Here is a 20,630-nt window from a genome sequence, read left to right on the forward strand (position 1 = left end):
AAACCAGTTCAGTTGGTTGAAACTTAGATGTGAACATGGAACAGTGAATGATAAAGTTGGAGAATTAAACTGGGCCAGATATTAAAGGGCTTTGTGGATTCTGCTACTAACGTTGAGGTACTCAGATGAATTTTATTATCATTATCATCTTCTTTCTACACATAAGGAAACTGAGTCTCAGAGTAAATAATTTGCTCTTGGTTTCAGAGCTGCTAAGTAGCAGAGCTGGGACTGAAATATAGGTCTTTTTGACTCTACTACACCAGGATAGCTTATAAGAATTCAATTTAATGATTAAATTCTTCATAGGGAACACTGAGTAATGTGGGTTGCCTACAGAATATGGTATATATAGGAAAATAGTGGGTCAAAAAACTAGGTAAGTACACTGAGGTAAGATTATAAGGAGAGGTACTTAAATGCCTGGCTGATGAATGTATGCTTAATTATTTTGACTTTATAGATGAGGAAAATGAGGCTCAAAAAGCTAAGAAATTTGTCCATGGTTTCAAGGTTAGTAAGTGGTGGAACTTGAATTTTACTGAGGTTTAACTGGTGCCAGAGTCTGGGGTTTGTACCATTTCTTCAAAACTGCTTCCCTACTGTACTTTCAATTGGCTCCTCTACATTGGCTGTATCTACTCAGCCATCCCCCCAAAAAACCCAAAAAACAAGACTCCATATATTTTGAGCACTTATTACATGCTACAAACTGTATAAACTGTTTCTCATTCAGCAGATTATGTAGTACTTCCAACAGTGTTGCAAAGGGCAGCATCATATTTACTTTCATTTTTATAAATGAAGAAACAGTCTCAGAGAGGCAGAGTAACTTGCCTGACATTGTAGTGTGATTATATCACATAGCTGTGTATGTAATGGTGATAATTGAAGCCCTAGGAGTAGATATGTTTACTAAGGAGGATAGTGGGGGGGAGAAAGAGAGGAAGAGAAGAAGGTGGAGGAGGAGGAGGGGGAAGAGGAGGAGGGAAGAGAGGGGGGAGGAGGAAGAGAAGGAGAAGGAGAAGAGAGGAGAGGCAAGCAAAAGCGAAGTGAAGGTCTCTTAGTCATTTTGGGCTGCCATAACAAAGTACCATAGACTGGGGAGCTTAAGAATTTATTTCTTAAAGTTCTGGAGGGTAGAAGTCCAAGATCAAGGTGCTGGAAGATTTGATTCTCTGGTGAAGGCTCTCTTCCTAGCTTGGAGAAGGCTGCCTCAATGTGTCCTTGTGTGTGTGTGTGTGTGTGTGAGAGAGAGAGAGAGAGAGAGAGAGAGAGACAGAGACAGAGAGAAAGAGAGAGAGACAGAGACAGAGACAGAGAGAGAGAACGCAAGCGAGCTTATAAGGGCATTAATCCCATCATGAGGGCTTTACCCTCATAACTTTATCTAACTTTTATTACCTCCCAAAGGCCCCATCTCCAAATACCATTGCACTGGGGGTTGGGCTTCAACATATCAGTTTTCAGGGAACACACCTCAGTCCTTAGCAGGAAGGAAGAGAAGAGAAAGAGAGAATGAAAGTGTGAACAGAACATGAGAGAATTACCACATGAAGAGAGAGAAGGAGGCAAAGGAGCCAGTGGAAACAGAGATAATGGTCAGAGTAGTGCTGTGTTCTGGAGGTTGAGGCAGGGAAGAGGTTTCTAAGAGGGCAGGGCCAAGAATTTTGAATGCTTCTGTGTCACTGTGGTGGACAAAGCCACATGGAAGTGTCTAACTGTTGGATTTGGTCACTAGGGATGCTTCAGAGAAGTTGCAGCCAGCAGGCTGATGGGGGTGGAGGACAGACTGCAGCGAATGAAAGAAGAAGAGAATAGGGCACAAGTGGATGCAAAGGTTGGGTAGAAACAGGGCAGAGAGAAGAAAGGGATATATCTAGTTGAAGTAAACCAATTTCAATGGGGGATACTAAATGATTTTGAACAACTTTCAGGAAGGGGATAGAAGAGGAGAGGCTGAGGTTCATGTAAATCAGTGAGGGTGGTAAATCACCAATGGAGGGAGTTCCTGGAGTTTCTGGAAGGGGAAGAAGGGAGAGTAGAGTTGGAGAGCTCAGCTTTGGACAGGAACGTATGTGTGGTGCAATGGACATAAAATGCAAGTTTTATAGTATTGCAGACTTTGTTCTTGCTTCTTGGTTTGACTACTTCATAACTTATGACCTTGTTGAAGTCATTTAGTCTCTCCTGGCCTCAATTTCCATAACTGTCAAATGGAGGCAATGATAGGACCTATTTCTTGGGATGGTTGTCAGAATCCAATAAGGTAATAGCTGGGAAAGCATGTATCATAAAGTCTGGCACCTAGGGAGTGCTCAATAAAGGGATGCTGAAGGAAACAGCAGGGATATTGGGAGAAGTGAAATTGAGTTAGCACATATGAACTGGGCTTATATTCAAATGATAGCCTGAGGAACATTGTTCCTTGCCTAGATGGAGTCCACCAGTGCCCCACTGTGGTAAATGTTAGTGCTGCTCACTTATATTGCTGTTGCTCTTTCTTCTGGGCATAAAGTAGGACTATACTTTTCTCCTGTTCTGAAGTTAGATGTGATCATATGACCTACTTTGGTCAATGGAATATGAGTGGAAGTGACAGCATCACTTCTATGTGGATCACTTAATTGTTGGTTCTCAATCCTCTGGTACTCTCTTCCTCTGCCTTGTCAAATGGGGAAGCACTCTGATAATGGAAATGCAACGCTGAGCCAGCTAATGGAGGACAGCTGCTTGAGACAGTCACCTAGACCTGCAGTGGGAAAGAAAAAAGACTCATACACTTTTAACCCACAGAGATTTTGAAATTGTCTACTACTGCAATATAACCTGGCCTATCTTGATTTATATGACAGGAAAAGCAAAAGCAAAGCATCCCTTAATTTAATACCTTGTAGTGTCTTTGAAGACACTGTATGAAAAGTGAGGATAAAGTTAATGCGACTGATTTTTAACAACTTGCCAGAATTTATAATCCCCCAAATTAATGTTCTTGCCTTCAAAGTAGTCACTATGGGATTATATAATGATTTAAACGATGTTAAAAACAGTTATGAAATTACTTTTACAACCTAGACTCAAAATTGATTAATTTGGTCATTTACTATGTGCCAGGCACTGGGAATACAGAGATGAAAAGACATGTTCTTTCCCCTTCAGGAGTTCATAGTGTTGTAGCAGGAAATATATAAAGTGTTCTAAAATATGTAAACGTTGTGACGCATAGCAGAGTCGTAGATGAGGAAATGGTCAGTTCTACCAGAGAGATTCATGGAGGGTTTCATAGATGAGAGACGATCAGGTATTCACTAGACAGATAGATTGGGGGTGCAAGTAATGGCTATTCCAGTCAGAGGAATAACAGGAGCAAAGGCGTGGAAGTTTGAAGTATCATGGCACACTTGTGTAAGTGCAGGTGTTTCTGTATGTCCAGAGCCTAGTGTGAGAAGGGGATGTCAGAAGACATGAGGCTTGCAAAAAGGTATGGGCAGATCATGGAAGGCCATCCATTGTGCTAACAAGGATTGTATCATAGGAAGGGTGGTTCTGGGGCTACTGGTTCAAAATCCTCTTCTGCAAAAGAAAAAAAGACAGTGCCACCACTACTTGTCTAGCAGAATATTAATGGTGGCTTCCAAATACCTCAAGGTATGTCACTATTCTGAAAAACATTACCTTGCTATTTGTCTCCTTGGGTTTCTGATTAAGTACAAGTCTCTCTACTTCCTTAATGGGCTCTGTCCTGCTTTCATGTTTTTGTCCTATTTTTGAATTATGTTTAATCTCTTTTTAAGTTTATTTACTTATTTTGAGAGAGAAAGAGAGAGCATGAGTTGAGGAGGGGCAGAAAGAGAGAAAGAGAGAGAGAGGGAGGGAGAGAGAATCTCAAGCAGGCTCCATGTTGTCAGCACGGAACCCCACCTGAGGCTTGAGCCCATGAACTGTGAGGTCATGACCTGGGCTAAAATCAAGAGTTGGACGCTTAACTGACTCAACTACCTAGGTGCCCCATGTTTAATCTTAAAACTCATTTCAAGGGTGCGTGGGTGGCTCAGTTGGTTGAACGTCCGACTTAGACTCAGGTCATGATCTCGCAGGCTGTGAGTTCAAGCCCTGCATCAGGCTCTGGGCTGACAGCTCGGAGCCTGGAGCTTGCTTCAGATTCTGTGTCTCCCTCTCTCTCTGCCCCTCCGTGCTCATGCTCTGTCTGTCTCTGTCTCAAAAATAAATAAAAACATTAAAAAAATTAAAAAACTCATTTCAAATTATTTGGGAAGTAGGTATGAATCCTGAATCAGAGTATCAGAGAAACATTGAACTCTAGAGCTAGAAGAGGCTTTTGCATGTGACTCAGGGCAAGGTGTACTGAATATCAGTAGAACCACTCTTATAGGTAGGACTTTGTCCTCAGGTCCTCCCCAAAACTCTTATACTTAACTTTCTCATGTTTTATGTGTGTGACAGGATGAAGCTTGGAAAGCCACCTCAAATACCATGCTGTCATCTCAGATCTCAGATTCTAGGAAACTAATTCTCAAATAACGCATGTGGGGGGCACCTGGGTGGCTCAGACAGTTAAGCATCAGACTCTTGATTTTGGCTCAGGGCATGATCTTGCAGTTTGTGGGATCAGGTCCCACATCGGGCTCCGCACTGATGTCATGCAGCCTGCTTGGAATTCTCTCTCTCCCTCTCGCTCTCAAAATAAGTAAATAAAAAATAAATAAAAATAAATAAAAATCAAATACCACATGGATGAATGCTGGGAGAAACCATACCCAAATGTCCAAATTAAATTTCAGTTCAGTTCCTCTAGTGTTACTAGTGTTTCTCTTTAAACCTTATACAAGATGTGTGTTTCACCCTTCTGTATTTTACAGAGTTTATTCAGAGTTCTTTTATTATACTTAAGGACTAGAAAAATGTTCTAGATATTTCAGGCAGAATAGTAATTTACAGGAATCAATTTACATACACATTGGGTCAAGTGTCCAAATCTTAGTGAAAAATGACAAAGGATTTGCCATTTACTCATATCACAAAAGCATTGCAGTATTCAGTGGCTGCTTTGGAAACCTAACTGAAGAGTTGAATAAAAATTTTGCAATGCCTGTTCCTGGTACATTCTGTTCATAAATCATTGTCTAAAAACTCAAGGGTCACATGATAGAAAAGGGGGTAACCCCCTATTAAAAGCCTCATTGTGAAGATGAAATGTTAATGTCAATTTTCGTCTTCAGAAGATGAACACAGGGGAAGGGGAAAAAAGAGAGGGGAAAAAAACTGTTAGAGACCCTTAACTGTAGAGAACAATCTGAGGGTTGATGGAGTGGAGGTGGGCAGGGGAATGGGCTAAATGGGTGATGAGTATTAAGGAAGGCACTTGTGTTGAGCACTGGGTGTTATATATGTGATGAATCACTAAATTCTACTTCTGAAACCAATATCACACTAGAGAAGTTAAATCAAAATTTGAAAAAAATTCTTGTCTTCAGAATTATAATTGGAGATTATATATATATATATATATATATATAAACTTTTGATAAAAATATGCTGTTTTCAGTGATGGGTCAGTGCAATTTTCTGTATAATTTTGAAAATTTGAAATCAAGCTAATTGGCATACAATAGGAGACTTAACTCATGGTATAAAGATAGGATGAAATATTTTATAGCTGTGGTTGGCAGAATTCTAAGATGGCTTCCAAGTTTCCAGCCCATGGTTTACTCACCTTGTATAACCTCCTTCCTTAATGTGTGGGCAAGACATATGGTTATGATGGAGTAATCGCTCCCTTGACTAGGTTATGTGTTGAAGGTGACAAGATAGTCACTCTGGTGATTATATTGTGGTAGGCTGGGTAGAGACTCCCTTGTATGTTTTTTTTTAATATAAAATTTATTGTCAAATTGGTTTCCATACAACACCCAGTGCTCCTCCCAACAGGTGCCCTCCTCAATGCCCATCACCCACCCTCCTCTCCCTCCCACTCCCCACCAACCCTCAGTTTATTCCCAGTTTTTAAGAGTCTCTTATGGTTTGGCTTTCTCCCTCTCTAACTTTTTTTTTTCCTTCCCCTACCCCATGGTCTTCTGTTAAGTTTCTCAGGATCCACATAAGAGTGAAAACATATGGTATCTGTCTTTCTCTGTATGACTTATTTCACTTAGCGTAACACTCTCCAGTTCCATCCATGTTGCTACAAAAGGCCATATTTCATTCTTTCTCATTGCCACGTAGTATTCCATTGTGTATATAAACCACAATTTCTTTATCCATTCCTCAGCTGATGGACATTTAGGCTCTTTCCATAATTTGGCTATTGTTGAGAGTGCTGCTATAAACATTGGGGTACAAGTGCCCCTATGCATCAGCCCTCCTGTATCCCTTGGGTAAATTCCTAGCAGTGCTATTGCTGGGTCATAGGGTAGGTCTATTTTTAATTTTTTGAGGAACCTCCACACTGTTTTCCAGAGCGGCTGCACCAGTTTGCATTCCCACCAACAGTGCAAGAGGGTTCCCGTTTCTTCACATCCTCGCCAGCATCTATAGTCTCCTGATTTGTTCATTTTAGCCACTCTGACTGGTGTGAGGTGGTATCTCAGTGTGGTTTTGATTTGTATTTCCCTGATGAGGAGTGACGTTGAGACTCCAGAATTGGACCCACAAAAGTATGGCCAACTAATCATTGACAAAGCAGGAAAGAATATCCAATGGAAAAAAAGACAGTCTCTTTAACAAATGGTGCTGGGAGAACTGGACAGCAACATGCAGAAAAATGAAACTAGACCACTTTCTTACACCATTAGCTCAAAATGGATAAAGGACTTGAATGTGAGACAGGAAACCATCAAAACCCTAGAGGAGAAAGCAGGAAAAAAACCTCTCTGACCTCAGCCGCAGCAATTTCTTACTTGACTCATCTCCAAAGGCAAGGGAATTAAAAGCAAAAATGAACTATTGGGACCTCATGAAGATAAAAATCTTCTGCACTGCAAAGGAAACAATCAACAAAACTAAAAGGCAACCAACAGAATGGGAAAAGATATTTGCAAATGACATATCAGACAAGGGGCTAGTATCCAAAATCTATAAAGAACTCACCAAACTCCACACCTGAAAAACAAATAATGCAGTGAAGAAATGGGCAGAAAACGTGAATAGACACTTCTCTAAAGAAGACATCCAGATGGCCAACAGGCCCACGAAAAGATTCTCAACGTCCCTTGTATGTTTTAAAGAAGTAAGCTGGCTTGTGAGAGGGCCATGTGCTAGCACCTGGGTGTGGCCTCTAAGAGCCAAGAGCAACTCTTGACAGACAGCTAACAAGAACAACCACAAGGAACTGAATTTTGCCACAAATCTGAATCAACTGACAAGTGGACCCTGAGCATTAGAAGAGCACAATCCTGGCTGACACCTTGATTTCATCTTGGTGAGACCCTGAGTAGATGACCTAGCTAACTCATGCCTGGAATCCTGGCCCATAGACAGTATGAGAAAATAAATTTGTGTTTTAAACCAATAATTTTGTGGTGATTTGTTGTTCAGCAATAGAAAACTAATACAATAGACATTTGAAAAAGTGTTCATGAAAATTTATTCAATGATTTTTGAAAAGACAACATTAAAAATAAAGATATAAAATTTTATACACAATATGCTCTTAGGAGTGCCAAGGAAAATATATAGACAAGAGACAAAAGAAATATTCTAGCATATCAGAAGTGGTTGCTTCTGGGATTTTGGGTGATTTCTTCTTTTGCTCTTTTTACATGTTTCTATATACATTTAATAGAATGAGAGTATATTCATCTGCTAACCAGAAATAATTAAGTATAACCCTAATAAGAGTAAGAAAAATATAGGTATCAAGAATATAAAAATTATTGAAGAAAAATGGGCTTTTCTTCTTTAAAAAAAAGTTTTATTTTTAAGTAATCTCTACAGTCAATGTGGGGCTCGAACTCACAACCCCAAGATGAGGAGTCGCATGCTCTACTGAATGCGCCAGCCATATGCTTCAAAAAATGTGCATTTCTTAAAGATGTTTGTCATAGTAATTTTACTTGTAGATGTTTGTCACAGTAATTTTACTTGTATGAATATAAACTCATGGCTCAAGAACATATTTCCTATATCCATCCACTAAAATGACCTAGAAGTAATACTTCTTGTATCAACAAGCTTAACCAGCACTCAGATCTTGGTTTATAAATATTATTCACTACTAAAAGAAAACAAAGTCTCTTTACAGAAATAGCTGATTCCAGGTCTGGGGCAGGGAAAATACAAAGTGAGTTTGGGACATCCTGTTGTGCCAGAAAGCAACAAAGTACTCAAAGAGTAAAGGGCTCATATTAAAAGACCATGGGAGACAGCTTGAAGGTGAACCCTCTGGTCAAATTTGGAACAATCTGAGTATCAAAATAAGAATGATTATAATTATTTATAACACATCGATTTTTTAAAAAAAAATCCATGAATCCATTGCAATATCTCTATCATCTGTATATCTCTCATCTATCTAGCTATCTATCATCACCTATTAACATCTGTATCTATATAAAAGAATAGCAGAGAAAAGAAAAAGCTCTTCTTCATAGTAGAATGTCAAAGAATGATAGAATTAGAGATACCATTATTTTATAACACTTGATATAATAATTTCTGAATGGGTCAGGCAGCGATCACCAGTATTTTAAAACCATCAGATAAAAGGTTGTTAGGAAAAAAGCATATTCACATAGTGCTGAAGAATCACTCCACAGTTTACTTAGTAATTGCAGAACGAAAACTCTACCTTAGTGATAGATATCTGGAGGTTACCACCTGAACACAGAAGTCAAGTAATTAATCATGGGATGATTTGACATTGTATGCCTCTGTTATGGACTGAATGTTGGTGTCCCCCTCCACTTCCAAATTCATATGTTAAAATCCTGACCTCCAATGTGATGGTATGAGGAAGTGGGGCCTTTTATATATATCATAGGATAAAGCAAATAAGTATGTTAATGTTATTAGGAACTGAGATTTTCACTGTAAAGGAGTCAGAAAGATATGTTGGGAACTCTCCAAGGATTCTTGAGATTCACAGTTTTCAGGTGAGCTCTTAAGAATTGCCTTCTTTGGTGCTGCATTGTGAGAACTCTGGCAGCAGCTTCCCTGAACTTTGTCCCTCTAGCCCTTCTAACAGATGTGTAAATCTCTCTTTCCTTGTGTTAAAACTCTTCATACTTGGTATATATAGAGTTACTTCTGTTTTCTTAACCAAATCCTATTTAATATAGGGGAGCTATTTTAGTTGTGATTCATCCATACCCTAACTTAGGTCCCTTTACAGCTTTTTGTGGGTTAAGTCTCCTTTAAGAGTCCTTAACTTAAGTGGACCCTAAGCCTTCATTTCTCTACACTTTGCCTCTTGAGACTGTGGAACTGATGCTCAGAGTGTACAGCACAGTATCAGCAAGCGCTCTTAGGGCTCAAGTGGCTTTGGTGTTTAGATATTCAGCTTACTTCTCTGAGATCAAACTTTCTCCTGAAAATATGACCTTGCATTCCTCACACTATTCTATAGTCATGTAAATATTTTTAAGGGAGTGTTTTTGTATATTATCCAGGATTTTTTCTTGTTTTTGGCAGGATGGCTCTTTTGAATAACCTAGCCTGTAATCAATGGAATGAAAGTTCCCAGAAGATTTTGAGTCTAATCAAAGGAGGCCCCTACAGGGATATGCTAATGGAAAGAATTTTGGATACTTTGGTAAACCAATGGAGGGGATATATTCAAGGCAAATGGCCTTTTCAGAGTCTCTCTACTTAAACCATTTATGCAGCTCTCTAATCCATGTTGCTTGCCTTCTTTATTAGGGCTTTACAAATAAGGTAAGGTTTCAATTCTTTGCACTTACAAACTATAACAATACAGATGTAAAGCCACATTTGTTTTTGGAACCGTGTCTGCTTTTGGGTCATAGTGTCCTTTGGAAATCTAATGAAATCACATGCACACAAAACTGAACATACAATTTTAGGGAGTTCATAGAACCCCTGAAGCTCATCAATGGAGCCCATGTTAAAATGTTGTCATATAGAAAGTAGCTAGGTCACTCAACTCTGGAAACCAACAATCCTACCGAAAGGGAACAAAAAGAAATAGGTAATGTGTTAGGCCACTTGGGGCATTGTGTAGCTCAGCAATGCTCATGTTTCTGTACTTTTGGATTGAGCAAAGTTGCCTTCTCCCTGCTGCATCAACACTTGAGAAACACTAAGGAAATTGATGTGGCACTGCCTAAAAGAACTGTTTTCTGTTGAATTTACTTTCTTGGATATTGAAGATGAGAAGAACAGAGTGTGAAATTGAGCTTATTCACATGAGCGGTTCCTGAAATTCCAAGGAGGTTGGAAGTTAATTCTTCAGCTGGAGAACTCTCTCTGTGCATCCTTCCTACTCCTTTTAACAATGGAATGAGTTGAAATTCAGAAATTTTATTTCTGAATAAAATGAATAAAGACTCTCCTTTTTCTCTCTTCTGCATCTTGGATTCTTATAAATTATAATCTTTTAAAAGTAAGGCCTCCAAATCCAACCTGGTGTTCCTTCTTCTAATATTGTATCAGAAAGAATTCAGGGAAGACAATGAGATTTATTGCTGAGGATTCACATTAGTCTCTCAAAAGATAATGCAGGTGAGGATTGAAAAAGTGGGATGTGATGATCCTTCTGGGCTGAAGGAATACTGTTTTTAAAATCATTTTTTCATCTATTTAAATTCCACCATTTAGCCTTTTCACACAAAATATGCTTATTGTAGAAAAATTAGAAAATACTGATAAGTATTTCTAATACTTATAAGTAAACAGAAATAGGAGGGTACATGTAGTTAGTAGCAACTACCATGTATTGAGTACTTACTATATCCTTATACAATATCTTTTTTCTTTTACCGATGCCTCTATTTTATTTTATTTATTTTATTTTTTATTATATGAAATTTATTGTCAAATTTGTTTCCATACAACACCCAGTGCTCATCCCAAAAGATGCCTTCTTCAATGCCCACCACCTACCCTCCCCTCTCTCCCACCCCCCATCAACCCTCAGTTTGTTCTCAGTTTTTAAGAGTCTCTTATGCTTTGGCTCTCTCTCCCACTCTAACCTCTTTTTTTTCTTTTTTTTCCTTCCCCTCCCCCATGGGTTTCTGTTAAGTTTCTCAGGATACACATAAGAGTGAAAACATATGGTATCTGTCTTCCTCTGTATGGCTTATTTCACTTAGCATCACACTCTCCAGTTCCATCCACATTGCTACAAAGAGCCATATTTCATTCTTTCTCATTGCCACCATACAATATCTTATTTAATCCTCAAAACAATCTGATGAATTAAGTACTGTTATTATTCCCATTTTATATTGTAGAACCTAGGGTCCAAAGTCACACAGTTAGAGGTGATGGAGTTGAGATGTGAACACAGTCAGAGTCTAGAGCCCGATTGCTTAACTACTGTGCTTTTATATTTCTACCCCAAGTGCTGTTCCTTAGAGAAGAAACCCAATACAGAGAAATTGCAAATACCTTGCTTTTAGCTCTAGCTCAGCCATTAATTATCCATTAGAACTTGGGCACTTTGTTTAATCTTTTTCTGCCACAATTTCAATGGCTCTCATTTGTCTTTAGGATAGAAATAAAATGTCCTTAGTCCTGCGTTCAAGGCGCCTATTCAATTCTGGTTTGTTCACTGTTTTTGAATCAGATTCACTTCAACTTCCTGTCTTTACTAACTCTTTGGAGTGAATTTGCTTATAACCTGATACATCCCTAACTAAGCTATACCTTTTAGCCATATCTAAGCTTTGATTAGGGTCATTAATTATTCATAAAAATTATTAAGTGCCTACTAGTTTCTAGGCACTGGGCTAGGTACTAGGAATATGATGGTAAATAAAGACAACCAATATCCCAGGCCTCCAAGAATTTATAGTCTGGAGCAAGAAATAGATTACTTTAATACATTAAAAAATACATTAAATGCATAAAAAAAAACAATTAGAACTGCAAATTATAATTAAGTGCCATGAAAGAAAATGAAAGAAGAACCTATTTAGATGAAGTGGTCAGTAAAGGTCTTTCTGAGGAGATGATATTTAAGCAGAGAAAGATGAAGAATGAGAAGGGGCCAGCATTGTTACACTGAGAGAGGAGAGCATTCTAGACAGAGGATACAGCAAACACAATGCTCTGAGGTAGGAACCAGCTTGTTTCTGTATTATGGAGCAGAGTGAAGGCCAGTGTGGCTAAATCAGAGTGATCAAGGGTAAGAGTGGAACAAAATGAGGCTGGAGAGTTAGGCAGGGATGATTTATGCAAGGTATTGTAGGAGAATGCAAGTACTTTTAATTTTTATTAACGAAACCAAAAACTGTTAAAAGCTTTTAAATAGAGGAATGATATGATCTCCTTTGCTTTTTGTAATAATTTCATCAGCTGATCATGTAGAAGATGGTTTTAGAAGAGCTAGAGTGGAGGTAAAAAGACATGTTACCAAAATTGACTCAAGAAGGAACAGAAAACCTGAATTTTTTAATAAGCATTAAACGCATTGAATCTGTCATTAAAAATCTTCCTGTGAAGAAAAACTCCAAGTACAGATGGCCTTATCGGTGAGTTTTACCAAATGTTCAAAAATGAAATAATACCAAACTTGCACAAACGTATCCAGAGAATAGGAAAAGAGGACACTTTCCGATTCATTTTATGATGCTAGCTTAATCTTGATAACAAAAACCAAGAAGAACTATGAAATAATTACAAATGTTCCATGACTTATGATGGTTTAGCTTATTATTTTTCTACTTTACAATGGTGTAAAACTGATACAAATTCAGTAGAAATCATACTTTGAATTTTGAATTATGACTTTTTCCCTGACTAGTGATATGTGGTGTGACACTCTCTTGTAATGCCGGGCAGCAGCACTGAGCTACAGCTGCCAGTCAGCCAGTGATCACAAGGGTAAATAACTCCTACACTTAACAACCATTCTATACCCACACATACATTCTGTTTTTCACTTCCAGTACAGTATTCAATAAATTACAGGAGGTACTCAGCACTTTATTATAAAATAGGCTTTGTGTTGCATGATTTGCCCACTGTAGGCTCATGTAAGTGTTATGAGCATATTTAAGGTAAGCTAGGATAAGCTATGATATTCTGTAGATTAGGTGCGTTAAATGCATTTTTGACTTACAATATTTTCAACTCACGTTGGGTTTATTGGGATATAATCCCACTGTAAGTCAAGGAAGATCTGTACAGGCCAATCTCATTCATGAATATTGGTGCAAAAATCATGAGAAAAATATTAGAAAATTGAAACCAGCACTGTTTTAAAATATAATGAAATGTAATGAACAAGTTGGGTTCATTTTAGGAATGCAAGTTAGCTTAACACAAGAAAATAAATTGATGTAATTCTGCCACCTTGACAAATCCAAGGAAAAAAAATCAGATGTAATTTCAATATATAAAAGATAACAATTCTTCCCCAAGTCAATCTATAGTTTCAGTAAAATTAAAACTTTTTATAAAAATTAGCAACTAAGGTGTTATTTTCATGGGGATAAATAAATAACCCAGAAGAGAGTAGAGTCCAGAGATATACACAAAGACACATACATAAATTGATGCTTCATGTAAAACTGAAATGGCATGACAAGTATGCATTTTTCAATTAATAATGTTAAAAAAGTTGGGAAGAAAACTGATCCCTACAACACACTGTACGTAAAAATCAACTCTAAGAAGAGAAAATACCTAAATGGGAAAGGCAAAATGTTTATAAGTTAACAAAGGAAGATATTTCATAACCTCAGGGTAAAAGAGGTTTAGAAAACAAGAAAAAAAGTAGTAAGCACAAAGGAAAATATTAATAAAAATTGAACTACATTAAAATTAAGAACTTTTAATCAAGAGACAGTGTAAGAGAGTAGTTAAAAGACTGGCTACAAAGGTTAAGAAGATTTTGGTACATTTATAAATCAACTACAAAAACTCATATCCAGAATATATAAAGAGCTTTCAAAATTCAGAAATAAAAAGACAGACAACCTAATAGAAAAATAAACAGGAGACTCAAACAGGCAGTTGATAAAAGAAGACATTCAAATAGCCAATAAACATGAAAAAGTGCTCAACTTGATTAATAATCAGGAGAAGGTAAATTAAAACCATAATGAAAAACCACTAAATACCCATTTGACTGGCAAAAAACTTTAAAGTCTGTCAGGAGCAAGATGTCAGGCTCTGGCTAGGTGAAAAGATAGGCAAATCCATTCCCCAAAAGGCAATTCTAAAGCTGGACAAAATGATAAAAACAATCATTTTTGCATTCTGGAAATTAACCAAAGGCATGCAACATTCTGAGAGGCATTTATACTTGAAAAACTGCTGAGCTTTGGGTAAGAAAAGGGGGTGTCTGTGGCGTTCTGGCCTAGGGATGCCCCTATCCCACCTCAGCTCCATTGGTGTGGAGGTTCTTCTCTATCAAGGATGAGGGGCAGGGCTCACTCTATTTTGAAAAGAGAGCAATGCCCATGCTTAGCATTACTGTCAGTAGAATTGACTTCTAGGAGGTTGGCCAATGGAAGAAGGCCAATAACTTGACTCTACTAGCTTGAGGTTTTGGTTGTAGTTGTAGCTAACAGCCTATTCCTAGCTGAGGCTGCTCACATTTGCAGCAAAGACCTCAATGGACCCCACACTAGTCACACAGTATTAGCCAACTCAGGCTTTACACATGCTTATAGGAGATTCAAAAGGGCCTGGCAGAAAATAAAACTACAGGCAGAGCTGAAAACAGTCTGAACTTTGAGTGCAATCTCCTACCAAGGCACAGATCCACAGATGATACTGGCTTGGGTGTTCGAGTAGTACCTCTGACCACTAAGCTGTACATATAAAGAAGCAACCTCTAGGAAGCAAGGCTTAAAAATAAAAAAAGCAAGAATATTTAAAACAACTGAGCAGAGACATCAGTGACCATACCCTTGCACAATGCAAGGGTGACAGATTTAACAGATTTAGTCCAGGCAAGTTACTAAACAAAGAGAAAAACAAATGAGCAAAACAACAAAAACATTCAGGAGAAAAATATCAGACTATAGAGTGGCTACAAAATTTATCTAAAATATCCAGTTTTCAAGGAAAAAAAACTATGAAACTTACAAATAAACAAGAAAGTGTGACCCACAACCCTGAAAAATATACATCATTGGAAACTATATCTGAGTGTCTCCAGAGGTTGAAGTTAGCAAAGAATATAAAGCATGTATTATAAATATGTACTGAACTAAAGGAAACCATGTTAAAAGAATTAAATGTGAGTATGACAACAATAAAGCAACAAATAGAGATTCTCAATAAGGAGATAGAAATGAAAGAAACAAATGGTAATTCTGAAGTTGAAATGTATAATAACTAAAATGAAAAATGTATTGTAGGGTCTTACGAACAGATTTTAGATGACAGAAGAATCAGTGGAGTTGAAGATGGATAAATTATCCAATACAAACAATAGAAGGGAAAGGATTGGAAAAAAAATAAGCAGAGACCTGTGGTACAACATTAAGCCTATGAACACACATGTAATGGGAGTAGAGAGATACAGGAGCAGAAAAAGAGTAGAAAGGGGAAGGGGAAAAAATATTTGAAGAAATAATGGCCCAAACCTTCCCAGAGTTGAAAAAAAATATTAATACACGTACCCAAGAACCTAAATAAAATCCCAAGTAGGAAAAATACAAAGAGATCCACACCAAGACACATTATAGTCAAATTGTTTTTTTCCCCCTTTTAAGAAGTGGCAATATACATATGGAAAAGTGCATATCTCCATTATTCACCAGAGAAATGCAAATTAAAAGTCACATGCAATAGTTAAGTTGAAAATGGCAGGCAACATGAATTACTAGAAACAACGTGGAGCAACCACAACTCCCAGCTATCTAGTCAAACTGTTAAAAGCTAAGGACAAAGAGAAAACTGTGAAGGCAGCAAGATAATAAAAACTCATTATGTATAGGGAAGCATCAATACAATTTTTGCCTTTCTCCAAAATACTCAAAGAGAAAGGAAAATCTGTTTGTTTAAGTTTATTTATTTTAAAAGAGGGTCAGAGACAGAGACAGAGACAGAGACAGAGGAGAGAGAGCAAGCATGGGTGGGAGAGGGGCAGAGACAGGGAGAGAGAGAATCCAACGCAGGATTTATACTGTCAGCCCAGAGCCTGACATGGGGCTCGATCCCACGAACACTGAGATCATGACCTGAGCCAAAACCAAGAGTTGGAAGGTCGACTGACTGAGTGCCCCTAAAAGAAAATCTATTTAATGAGAAGAACTTTATTTATTATAAAAATATCATTCAAAAACAAAGGCAAAATGAAGACATTTCCAGATAAACATTAAGATAACTTTTTGTTTTTGTTTTAATTTTTTAATGTTTATTTATTTTTGAGAGACAGAGAGAGATCTAGCACGAGTGGGGGAGGGGCAGAGAGAGAGGGAGACACAGAATCCAAAGCAGGCTCCAGGCTCTGAGCTATCAGCACAGAGCCTGTTGCAGGGCTTGAACCCACAAACTGTGAAATCATGACCTGAGCCAAAGTCGGACACTTAACCACCTGAGCCACCCAGGGTACCTTAACATAACTTTTTGTTAGCACACCACCCTTACAAGAAGTCCTAAAAGTAAAAAAAAAAGAAATCCTTAAAGATTTAAGGACTTAAGAAGATCCTTCAGGTTGAAAGGAAGTGACAGGTGGTACACTCAAATCCAAATGGAGAAATGACATCTGCCACAAATGGTAAGTATGTGGGGTAACAAAAAACTATATTTTTCTAATTTATTCCCTTATCTAAGACACATAAGATCACATAAAGCAGTAATTATAATATTATATTACTGGACTTAAAATATGCAGAGATGTAATAACATACAGCAATAATAGCACTAAGGTGAAAGGAGTCAACTGATTTATATTGGAGCAAAGTTTCTCTACTTTATCTGAATTTAGTAATTATTTGAAACAGATCATGATAAATTAGTAGATCATGATAAATATTGTAATCCCTAGAGCACCCACTAACAAAACAACAAAAAATAGAATACAAAATTTGGCAGAGTAATTAAAATGGTACATTAAAAATGCTTATTTGACCCAAAAGAAGTCAGTGAAAAAGAAGTCAGTCAATGAAGAACAGCAAAGACAGGAGTCATAAGAAATGGACCCACAAATGTATGGCCAACTAATCTTCAACTAATTGGAAAGAATATCCGATGGAAAAAAGTCTCTTCAGCAAATGGTGCTGGGAAAACTGGACAGCCACATGCAGAAGAACGAACCTGGACCACTTTCTTACACCATACACAAAAATAAATTCAAAATGGATGAGAGACCTAAATGTAAGATAGGAAACCATCAAAATCCTCGAGGAGAAAGCAGGCAAAAACCTCTTTGACCTTGGCCACAGCAGCTTTTTACTGAACACGTCTCTCTGGAGGCAAGGGAAACAAAGGCAAAAATGAACTATTGGGACCTCATCAAGATAAAAAACTTTTGCATAGTGAAGGAAACAATCAACAAAACTAAAAGGCAACCTTTGGAATAGGAGAGGATATTTGCAAATGACATATCAGGTAAAGGGTTAGTCTCCAAAATGTATAAAGAACATGTCAAACTCAATACCCCCCCCCCCAAAAAAAAACCCCACAAATAATCCAGTGAAGAAATGGGCAAAAGACAGGAATAGACACTTTTCCAAAGAAGACATCCAGATGGCTAATAGACACATGAAAATATGCTCAACATTACTCATCATCAGAGAAAGACAAATCAAAAGTAAAATGAGATACCACCCTACACCTGTCAGAATGGCTAAAATTAACAACTCAGGCAACAATAGATTTTGGCGAGGATGAGGAGAAAGGGGAACCCTTTTGCACTGTTGGTGAGTCTGAAAACTGGTGCAGCCACTGTGGAAAATAGCATGGAGGTTCCTCAAAAAATTAAAAATAGAACTACCATATCACCCAGCAATTGCACTACTAGGTATTTATCCAAAGTATACAAAAATGCTGATTCTAAGGGGCACATGTACCCCAATGTTTATAGCAGCACTATCAACCATAGGCAAAGTATGGAAAGAGCACAAATGTCCATTGACTGATGGATGGAGAAAGAACAAGATATATATGTGTATACATACACACACACACACACGCACACACACACACACACACACACACACACACAATGGAATATTGCTCAGCAATCAAAAAGAATGAAATCTTGCCATTTGCAGCAACGTGGATGGAACTGGAGTATATTATGCTAAACAAAATAAGTCAGAGAAATGCAAATCTCATATGATATCACTCATGTGTGGAATTTAAGAAACAAAATGGGTGCTTGGGTGGCTCATTTGGTTGAGCATCCGACTTTGGCTCAGGTCATGATCTCACAGTACGTGGGTTCGAGCCCCATGTCAGGCTCTGTGCTGACAGCTCTGAGCCTGAAGCCTGCTTCAGATTCTGTGTCTCCCTCTCTTTCTGTCCCTCCCCTGATCATGCTCTGTCTCTCAACAATAAATAAATGTTTAAAAAAATAAAAAAAGAAACAAAATAGATGAACATAGAGGAAGGGAAAGAAAAATAAGATAAAAAACAGAGAGGGAGGCAAACTATAAGAGACTCTTAAATACAGAGAACAGGGGCGCCTGGGTGGCTCAGTCGGTTAGGCGTCCGACTTCGGCTCCGGTCGCAATCTCGCGGTCCGTGAGTTTGAGCCCCGCATCGGGCTCTGGGCTGATGGCTCAGAGCCTGGAGCCTGCTTCCGATTCTGTGTCTCCCTCCCTCTTTGCCCCTCCCCCGTTCATGCTCTGTCTCTCTCTGTCTCAGGAATAAATAAACGTTAAAAAAAATACAGAGAACAAACTGAGGGTTGCTGGAGGGGAGGTGGATAGGGGTATGGGCTAAATGGATGATGGGTATTAAGGAGGGCACTTGTTTGGATGAGCACTGGGTGTTATATGTAAGTGATGAATCACCAGGTTTTACTCCTGAAACCAATACTACATTGTATGTTAACTAACTTGAATTTAAATAAATAAAAATTTAAAAACAGAAAACAAACTGAGAATGGCAAATGCAATTACACTATAACAAGAATTAAATTAAATGGAAATAGTCTAAATACCCTAAACAAAACATAGAGATAGTCAGAATGGATTTTAAAAAAATATCCAAATATATGCTGTTTACAAGAGGCACAGTTCCGATTCAGACACAAACTGGTTGAAAATAAAAGATTAATATCAAACAAAATAGACTTTAAGAAATGTTAGAGAACATGGACAAACAGTTCAGAATTATAAGACAGTGAATACGTAAGGAAGGTATAGCAATTATAAATATATATGGACCTAAAAACAGAGACTCAGGAGAAATAGTTTGGCAATTGCAGTTGGAGATTTCAATACGCTCAATAATTATAGAACATCTAGACAGAAAATTAGTATGATATAAGACTTGGGCACTATCAACCAACTCCACTCAACAATTCCACTCAACAATTCCAGAATATATATTCTTATCAAGCACACGTGGAATATTCTTCAAAATAGAATACACAAGCCCATAAAACAAGTCTTAATAAATTGGAAAGGGTTGAAATCATACAAAATATGTTACCTGATTACAACACAATTAAATTAGAAATCAACAAAAGAAGGAAATCTTGGAAATCCACAAATATTTGTAAATTAATATCACACTTCCAAATAACTTATGGGCAAAAGAAATCACAAAGAAAAGTGGAATGTATTTTGAATTGAATGGAAAACACAACATACCAAAACTTATGTGAAGTTACTAAAAGCAAGGTTTCATGGGAAAATTATAGCTTTAAAAGCCTATATCAGAAAATATGTCAGAAAAAAAGGAGTCAAATCAACAATCTAAACTTCTACCCTAAATATCAAAACAAAACAAAACAAAAATGGATCAAACTAAACTCAAGGTAAGCAGAAGAAAATAACAATGATGTGATGGAAACCAATGAAATAGAAAACAAAAAGAAAAGAAAAAATTAGTAAAGGCAAAAGTTGACCTTTGAAAAGATCAACAAAATTAACAAATCGTTAGCTACATTGGCTGCCAAAAAAGAAGGAAAGACAAACTACCAAGTCAGGAATGAAAGAAAAAAACCTCTACTGACCCTACAGAAATTAAAAGAACTATAAGGAGATGTATTAGTTTCCTAGTGCTACTGTAACAAATTACCAAAAACTAGGTGGCTTAAAACAACACAAATTTATTGCCTCACAGTTCTGGAGGCTAGAAATCTAACATCAAGGTGTTGGCAGAACCACACTTTGTCTAAAAGCTCTAGGAGAGAATTTTTCATGCCTCTTCCAGCTTCTGGTGGTGGTTAGCAATCATTTTTTTTAATGTTTATTTATTTTGAAAGAGAGAGAGTGCAAACAGGGGAGGGGCAGAGAGAGAAAGAAAGAGAGAATCCGAAGCAGGGCCCAGTTGCTAGCATGGAGCCTGACACAGAG

This window comes from Panthera tigris, chromosome X (genome assembly GCF_018350195.1).
Source record: "Panthera tigris isolate Pti1 chromosome X, P.tigris_Pti1_mat1.1, whole genome shotgun sequence".
Classification (NCBI taxonomy): domain Eukaryota; kingdom Metazoa; phylum Chordata; class Mammalia; order Carnivora; family Felidae; genus Panthera; species Panthera tigris.